Genomic DNA, 9,701 nt, shown 5'->3' with positions numbered 1-9,701 from the left:
CTAGGCCTCTGGTTCTCTTCTCCAGATGGAAGGGAAGCCAGACATCTGTACTGAACGTGCCCTGCCTGTACTTTTATATGTCGAAAGGATATCACATCTGTACTGGGCATGCATTCCCAACTACAGAGAGGATGCACTCTGACAAAAACTATCTAACAAGCTAAACATTTTCTTCAAACTTTCTCAGTTGTCAGCAGAACACAATGTCCCACGCTGAAAATTATGTCAGCCTTTCCCCCCAGAAATCATTCCATAAAAATTTAACTCTGTGCCATTTCAAATTCATCCGAGGAAAAGGGAAAGTACCCTTAAATCAAAGAGATTTATGTATTCCAATAAAGCTGCCGGATTTTGTTTTGATAGCAAGAGTGCGAGAGCCAACAAATTAAATGCTCTTGAGGAATGATTATGGCTACAGGAGTTACTGTTTTTATCAGGATTGAATGGCTGTGCGACATGGTGTCTCTCACAGTTGTTCAGATTGCCATGGTATTGATAAGTGGCTGATGAGGAATGGTGTCGAATTGGGAGGAAAGTATAATTTACTTTTAATTTGATTTCATTTAGTAAGCCTGACATCGCAGCCTGAGTTACGGTTATTTATTATTTACTTGCCATGATTCAAAGCAACCTGCCACCAGGGACATCAATTATGCCCTTGGCGAAGACTGCTGTCATTGGAAGGAGCCACACATACCCCGCCCGGTGTCAGTGATGAGCACATTTGAAATTGCCTCTGACCTCTGAGGGAGTTTCTGCTGCTTCTCACTCTCTGTTGCCAGAGGGTCCTTCCCTGCACTTGGCATTCACTAAAGAGCCACAGAGGCAGAATGGACTGATCAAGCAATCCAGCAGCCAGTCAAGATAAATTAGATGCTTAATTTATACACCAGCCTTTGCAGACAGACTAATTACACAGAGACAGTTTGATAAAGTAATGTAAGGCTCCGCACATATCAGGCAGAGCCCGCTTGCGTGAAATTATTGCTGATGTATGTGCTCCTGCCTCTGAAATTTTGTATGCACAGTTGTGCGGCGAGCACTATGAAACACATACTGTAAATGTATTAAAACAGTGTTATTTGGTCAACTTTTCTAATTTTATACTGCTCACTATGAGAGTATTTTTTCTTTTTCTTTTTTAGCATCTACTGAGATAGATATAAAAATAGTTAAACAGGAAATCCAAAGACATGATTATTGAGAAAGATGCTGAAAATGAAGCAAAATCAATACTTATAGAATTAAACACTAACAAAATGGGGGAGAATGGAGAATGGGCCTTTTGCAAAATAATGCTGATCTAAAAGCTTTTGTCTTACCTCTTAAGTATTTAGGGCAGCCAATTGTTCATGTCCTTGGAATAGCTGTAAGCACTATAATTGAAATGTAAGTTGACATCAACTGCCTAAGGGAAGACCTAGAATTGACTGTAGTTAGTATAAATACCAATTTTAAAGAAAAGACCATTTTGAAATCAAAGGTTTGAGAAACAGGATAATTGGGGGAGAGAATTATATCAGCTTATTAAAGAAGTTTAAAGATCAAAATAGAGCCGGAACAGAACCAGGTCTCATAATTACAGGTGGGTGATGTTTTTGAAAATTCTGTTATATGGGAAGAGAAGTTATCATCAGAGTCATGCTGGGTTTTAGTGGTAACATGGTACATGAAAGAAATGTCTTGATTTATTTCTAGAAAAGAGTATTTGAAATGAGCAAACAATAAGTGTCCAAGTAGTCATTGTAGTCAGTGTCGTAGGAGACAGAATTTCTCGAGATAAGCATGGCCGGTAGCAAGCAGTAAAGCAAACCTGAATCAGTTTCCTCAGATTGTTCTATGTGTCCCACTTCCAGAACTGTGGTTACTCCAAGGTGATTGGTGCCTAGAGGTTGGTGCCTGGGTCATTGCATAGATTTTCTATCTCCTGTTCTTAGTTTCAGGAGACACTTTCATACCTACCTGAAACTTGTAGGGTCAGAACCCTATCCAAGCTTTTTAACTTGGACTGGAAAGCTAAGTTGCAGACTCAGAAGTCTTGACATTAAAAGCTCTAAAAGCAGCTTTCACTAAAATTACAGAAGAAAGTTCCCATTAGCAAATTCTAATATCTCAAAAGAGGAATGCATTAAGTTCCTGGACATATAAATTAGGCTCGGAAAACTTCCTGCTCACATGATTTATTCTTGCTAAGATGCAATTTTATTTGAGATCTCCTTCTTGCTACATAGACCGATAAAGAAGAAAGTTATGGCCATAGAAAAGCGCTTTTATGTTACTGGACTCCATGACATTTGGTTTGCTAACAGAATTTTCTTGGCAACATCCCTTAGTTATATGTTCTGCTCTTTCTCTCTCCTTTATGATTTGCCTAAACACAGCACGAATACACTTTAAAAACAATAGCAACAAAATCCCACATTTAAATTCCTTCTGAGTCATAAATAGTTGATTACAAGTGCATGCTGGGAGACAATGATGCATCCTCAACAAAAATAAAAGGTCTTTAGATTTTGGAGTCAGACTTCCTTGGTTCAAACCCCAGTATTGTATTTTGCCACAATATAATTTTAGGCATGTAATTTTAAAGCATCAGATTTTCATGTTTGTGAAATTATTTGGTTATTTGGTAAAATAGCAAAGTAATCCTTATATCATTTCACTAAAAGGGAAGTTAAATGATATAAAGTGTGCAAAACACTTAACAGCATGCTTGATGCAGAACTAGGATTCAAGAAAATTTACAGCTCTTATTTACTCCTCAAAAAACATTTTTTTTTTTCAGGAACATACATGTTGGTATTTAAAGTGAACTAGAGAGCGGATTCTCTAAAATCTCAAATGTACAGAGTTCTTTGTAACACACAAAAAAACTTCCCATTTCTGTTTACCAGATAGACAGATAGAGATGCAATCTATGAGATATGTTTCCTTGCAGTTGACACAATCATCAGTAATAAAATCTTCTGTCTTCATGTCTAAGACATTCTCTGCATCCATGTAAGACTTTGGTAAGGCACCTAAACTTCCTGTCCCTTGCTTTTCCATCTGTGTAAAGAAAGTGGTGGGAATTTTTATCCTTCAATACAATTGTATGACTTTGAGTTACTAACCATCTAAAAGCCTTAGCTCCTTTTTAATCTGAAAAATTTACATTAATTTAATGTTTTATCAGTTACTAAAGGATCTTCAGTTTTAATATATTTCTGAATTGAATTTCTAGCCTAATGACACAGAAAGCACTAATTTCTCTGGCACAAGAAAACAATCAGTAGATTAAATATTCTTCTGCCTGTATTCCAAACCTAAAATTTCTTGTTAGAAGTAAGAATTGAATGGAATGTTTAATAATAATCTTTAGTAAATGTATGCATTCATTCAAACTAATTTGAGTCCCTATTATGTGCCAAATATTATGGTAACTGCTAAAGAAAAATTTATATATATATATATATATATATATTCTTTGTAGTTTATAAATTACTTTTTATTGAGATTATCTAATTTACCAGTTATAATAAAACAATAAGAAAGATGGCTGCTCCCCCAATTTAAGATATAAAAGCCGATTATAGGACAGGCCAAAAGATTTTCACAGCATTCTATACTTAGTAATGGACAGAAATTGATATAGTATGTTAAATTTATGTTATTTCTAATAAAAACTACACACATTTTAGGCTTTTCTGTTTGTTTGACCACATAGGAAAAACCTAGTTCAATACATGACTTTCTCAAAGCCTTAAGGTAAGATCCCCTGCCATACCCTGCATCAGCATTGGGTTTTCTGTATTTCTGAATGATGAGTTCACACATAGGAAATCAATGCATTATGCAGAGTTGGAAGTCCTGGGGAAAATGACTTGGTTTCTTTCAGCTAATATATAATGATTTTAGGTTGTCTGACTAATGAAGCATGGCATACAGTGTTTCTCTCTAAGTGGTGCTATTTCAAGACTAAAGCTGGAAATTCATCAGAAATGCAGATTTAGACAAACAGAGCTATCAACGTACCTGCTCAGTCAAATGGCCTCTGTGAATGCTTATGCATTCTTGCCTTTGGCAAACCTGAGGTCTTGAGAAATAGAGAAAACAGGCAAGATCCCATGTTAATGTGATGCGTCTGGTGGGGCTCAGATCTGTGTCTTCCTGGCTTCTTAATCTCAAGTCCCTCCTATATAGTCTTAGTCTTCTGATTATTATCTCATTACACATTGCGGTGAACTTTTTTTTTTATCACTGCAGCCTCAGCGCAAGGTGCATTTCGGGTGTTTAGTAAATAGGTGTTGAATTATCTGTATGGATGAACTTTTCTTCCTAGCACCAAATACTGGCATTTGCCCCATAAGTGTTCCATTTCATGGGGCTGGAGGTTTTGAATGGAATCAGCCAGTGATGGTGGCCATGTCAAGCTCCACTGGATTAACTTTAATAAAAAAGAAAAAATCCTCACCCTGTGTATATGTTCTTATTGATTTTAGAAAGAGAGGGAAGAAGAAAAAGAGAGAGAGAAAAAAGCATTGATGTGAGAGAGACACATTGATTGGTCACCATTCACACATGCCCTGACCAGAACCCACAACCTACCCATGTACCCTTACCAGGAATCAAACCCACAACCTTCAGATGCATGGGATGATGCTCCACTCAACTGAGCCAACCTGGCCAGGGCTCCACTGGATTAACGTTAAAAGTCAGTTAACAGCAACCTAATCCACTTGGTGGTGGTTACATGCTTAAAATCTTCTCTGGATTCACAGCATCTGATGTGGCTTATTTCTTTTTCTGATTGCCTGGACCTACATTCACATACAAGGCTAAATGTGTTGTTTTTAATATTGTAAACTGAAAGTTGTCTTATAAAATTTTAATTTTTCCCTATATTTTGTGTTGAAAGAAACATATAATTTAATCATCTCTATGTGATTGTGCGCGTGTGTGCGTATGTGTGCGCACGTATAATAAATAGCCCATATAATAATGTTTTGCAGTTACAGCCACTTAAATACAAGGCCATAGAGGTACTTTTTCCCCCCCAAAAAATATCTTTCTTCCACCCCCATGGTCTTCCAAGGGCATCTTCTGTACAACATCTCCCATTAAATTTCAATTTCACTGGGAAAAAAAAGAACAGAGAATTATCTTAAGGGCATGTTAAATATTGAAATAATGGATTCTTTGGTATGTGAAGATAATTGCTAATAAAAATCGATGAATATTTAAAAGTCCAATTGCCTACAATTTTTCCCAGCTTAAAGATATTATAATAAATTTTCTGTACCTAACAAATCTATTGCAATTAAATATTATTTAATATAGAAATTACAAATTAAAATCTAAAATACTTTATCCATAAGTATATTATGTCTATCACATCTATAAATTATTATATACATATTCTACAACACTCTAGTATTTTATCTACTAGAGGCCTGGTGCACGAATTCGTGCATGGTTGGTGTCGGCTGGCCTGCCCCGATGGCCAGTGGGGGGCGGGCATTTTGCCTGCCCCCGATCGGGGTATAGGGAGCTGATTGGGGGCTGGGCCAATCAGGGCCCGGATCATGCTGGTTGGTTGTCACAGTGAATGACATAGCCACTGGTCGTTACAGTTGTTCCACCGTTCCAGTTGCTGGGCTTTTATATATATAGATTATGCTCAAATATATATATTAAATCTCCCTTCTCTCCAAAAAAGATTTCTTACTAGGAACTTAGAAAATAATTCTATAAGGGCTATGATATTTTTATCTTTTTGTTCAGTGTTGTACCTTCAATGTCTCAAATAATACTTGGCATATAGTAAGTGATAACATACCTTTGTTGAAGTAGTTACGAATGGAACTAATCTTAGTGATGTATAATGATGATGATGATGATGATGATGATAATAATAATAATACTGTTATGCTGGGCATTAACTGGGCACTGGTAATTTAAAGAGAAATTTAACCTGTTCTCTGTTCTTAAGGACCTCACAGCGTGTTGATATTTGTAAAATTCCATAGGGCAGGCATGGCTGTCATTTATTCCCATGTCCCAAATGGGAAAACCAAGGTTCAGTGAAACAGATCTGCCCAGTTTGAATAGTTAATCAGTAGCAGAGTCAGGACTGGAGTCCAGGATTTTTACCAGAAATTTATTTCAAAAATAAGTCTACATGCCAGTGATTAAACTGCTCATGTTTCAAACTGGGAGCCTAAATGAATAATCCTGAAGTGGGTGCTTCATGGTCTCTGTCTCTTGCATGACTCTCAGTAAAAGACTAAGCCGGCACTTAAGAGGGTCCCAAGGAAGTCAAACCTGTCCCATCTTCTGAGCCTTAGAGGAGCTCTTGGGAAATGGTTTAACCTGGAGTCTACAGGACTCTGGAGGTTGTGAGTGGGGTCATGCAGGAACCACCCAGTCAGGGCTTTCAACACTGGAATGCCCTGCAATTATTCAACATAGGTTGGTCTTTGCATTCTATGATAAGTATGTGTGTGTGTGTGTGTGTGTGTTCGCATACTCATTTTGTGACTACCTAAGAACTACCTAAGATAATTCCTATAAATGCAAAGCATTATTCTCTAGTCATAATTTACAGTTGAAAATAATTTAATCAGTTGAGATTTCACTTTGTCAAGGCATTATTTTTCAAATGGTAGTTTCCTAGAATACAAAGGAAATATTGTTAGTGACTTGGGAAAATTAGTTTCCTTGCCTTGGCATTGAATGTATGTGTTACACAAATATGAGAAACACTTTTTTATTATAAAGTATAAAGTGATCCATATATATATCTATGTTCTAATACAGAAAAAATTTAAAAAGAAATAATAATATGAATTGCTATTCTCTTCCCAGAATCTTCTTTATTTTAATAATTGTATATTTCCTTTACCACCCCAAATAAACATAAAATGTTAAAGGTTATAGTAAAGCCATTTGAAGCTTACTGGTCATTCCCTGAGTGATGGTGGTTAAGTACATGTCATTTAGTTTTACTATCTTGTTAGTGAAATTTTAACTGAAAATGTCATATATCAGCTCTTGCAGCTATCATCATTTTTTAATATACTAGTTGGTTTCGCTCTATTGAGAACATTTTAACACAGAGCATCTGCTCTGTAAAATTGTAATACTATTCCTTATCTGATTAATTCTATTTTATTTTCACACAGAATAAGATCTATCCTATAGTTTAAATGACAGCATATTATAAAATGTCAATTATTAAGTATTACTGCTAGGACCAATAATAATTTTAATTATAGCATGAGTAATGAATGAATCTGATTCTCCATGGGGGGAAAATGATAAAAAGGAAGAGGTTTTTATGAATTACTTATATTTTAGGGTATCTTACTTGTGAGATTCATGTGATTATCTCTATTTCCATATAAGGAGAGGGTAGCAAATTTGGTCAAGGCTATCCAGATGGTATATAAAGGACACTGCCCAAATGTGAAATGGGGACTTCTAGCTTCACATCCACTTTTCAATCATTATTTTGTGCTTCTGCCTCTCCTTCCCTTTGAATCTTAGGCTAAGAGTCTTAGATTGCTTTGTGCAGACTCATTATGCACAGGCTCTGCCCATCGTAACTCTTCCTTCTTCCACAGTCTGTTTCCACCCAAAACAGCTTTTCTGTGGTGTAACGGGAGACCCATGCTGACATCTTTCTCCTCTCTCTTTGACTCGATTAAAAAATAGGATTCCTCTGTCTTCTGCTCCACGTTTCCTGCTATCGCCCAGATATATTTGATGTTGAGAAACATGCAGTTAGCGCAGTGATGGTGAACCTTGTGAGCTCGGCGTACTAGCATTTTGAAAAACCCTAACTTCACTCTGGTGCCGTGTCACATACAGAAATTTTTAGATATTTGCAACCATAGTAAAACAAAGACTTATGTTTTTGATACTTATTTTATATATTTAAATGCCATTTAACAAAGAAAAATCAACCCCCAAAAAAATGAGTTCACCTGTCACCTCTGACACATGTGTCATAGGTTCGCCATCACTGATTAGGGTGCAGATATTCTTCAGCTACAGTTTTATTGTTTGCTGTTCTTTAAATGATCTATTATACATATGCTCTGAATATGTTTTTTTAAAAAATATATTTTATTGATTTTTCACAGAGAGGAAGGGAGAGAGGTAGAGAGTTAGAAACATTGATAAGAGAGAAACATCGATCAGCTGCCTCCTGCACATCTCCCACTGGGGATGTGCCCGCAACCCAGGTACATGCCCTTGACCGGAATCGAACCTGGGACCTTTCAGTCCGCAGGCCGACGCTCTATCCACTGAGCCAAACCGGTTTCGGCTGAATATGTTTTTAAAATGTAATTGGAAACTTATGAGAGCAGGTCCTCAATTCAGAAGACTGATAGAGAAATCCTGCCAACACCCTGTGCCTCTACTTCTATTTCTCTAATTCTGTGTCTGCATAGTTGTATGCCTATATTTTGCCACTAACCTCATGGAGTTCAAGAGCAATGCTGGCTTCCAGTGACTGTTCCTTTAACGGCATGCGTACAGTTTTATTGCTTCTGGCTCAGTTCTCCTTTAAATGGTCCAGCAGGACCGTTTCCTCTTGTGTTATGGGCTTCAGTGCACAGCAGAGAGCAGCTGAGGCTTTGTGGGCACACATCTGAGTGCCGCTCCACAGAGGTTACCGGCAAAAACCAGAGAATGGGAACCAGATACCTATCCCTTTTACATCTTCAAAGGCAGACCTTTCAGTGTCTGCTCACGGGAAGGAAATTTTTCTTTTTCTTCTCTCGCTAAGGATAAGAATCTGGCACGGGTCAATTAAAGAAGGGGGAAAAAAAAGTAATTCCAAGATGCCATTTCTTTATCAGGAGATACTTTATCCTACTGTACTCTCTAAGGTGGCAGCATTTATTGTTGTGCCAATCGGAGCATCTCCAGGACACGGGCATTACATTTTCACTGGGGAACTGTAGAGGGTGTGGGCTTTGTTGACAGCGAGACCTGGGTTTGTATCCGAGTTCTGCCTTCTAGCTGCTTTCTTAGCTTGGAGCCTATTGGAAGTGAACACCCAGACAAGGATTTGAGAAAAGGAGACCCAGGAAATACCTGTAGGGATGTGATCAAGAGAAATCTGGAAAGATGAGGACTCGGCAAAGGATGTTATTGTTGAGCAGGCTGACTGTAGCTGAGTCTCTTTCCTTTGGAAAACTGTCAGAGACAGTGTAGAACATGTCTCAGTTTGTCCCTCCAGAGGGAAAGAAGCTACATTTTTTTTTCCAACTTCCATCAGTCACCTGAGACCCTCAACTCCTCGGCACTTCTGTTCCCAGTGAACGTTTGAGAAAAATTCCTCATGGGGGGATTTACAGTGTGACCCTGTCTACTCATATGGGAACCATGTGTATGAAGTGGACATGTGACTGCTCTACTAAATAGGTGACTCAACTTCTCCTACCTCCATTAATAAAATGGGCACAATAATTAGTATTTCACCAAGTGTTTTTGAAGATTAGGTGGTAAGCAGGAGTAAAATATCTAACATGGTACCCAACACCAATGACACATACAGAACTGCATTTTACTTTTGAGAGGTAGTAGATAATATTAAATATAAATATAATGTTAACCTGGTAACATTAAATATAGTTGATAGTTAAATAACTTTCAGACACTTAAAAAAATTTAAGGGAATCAATTCTCTGGGCCACATGATGAAAGTT

This window comes from Myotis davidii, unplaced genomic scaffold (genome assembly GCF_000327345.1).
Source record: "Myotis davidii unplaced genomic scaffold, ASM32734v1 scaffold243, whole genome shotgun sequence".
Taxonomy (NCBI): Eukaryota; Metazoa; Chordata; class Mammalia; order Chiroptera; family Vespertilionidae; genus Myotis; species Myotis davidii.
Note: the sequence above shows the minus strand (reverse complement) of the source record.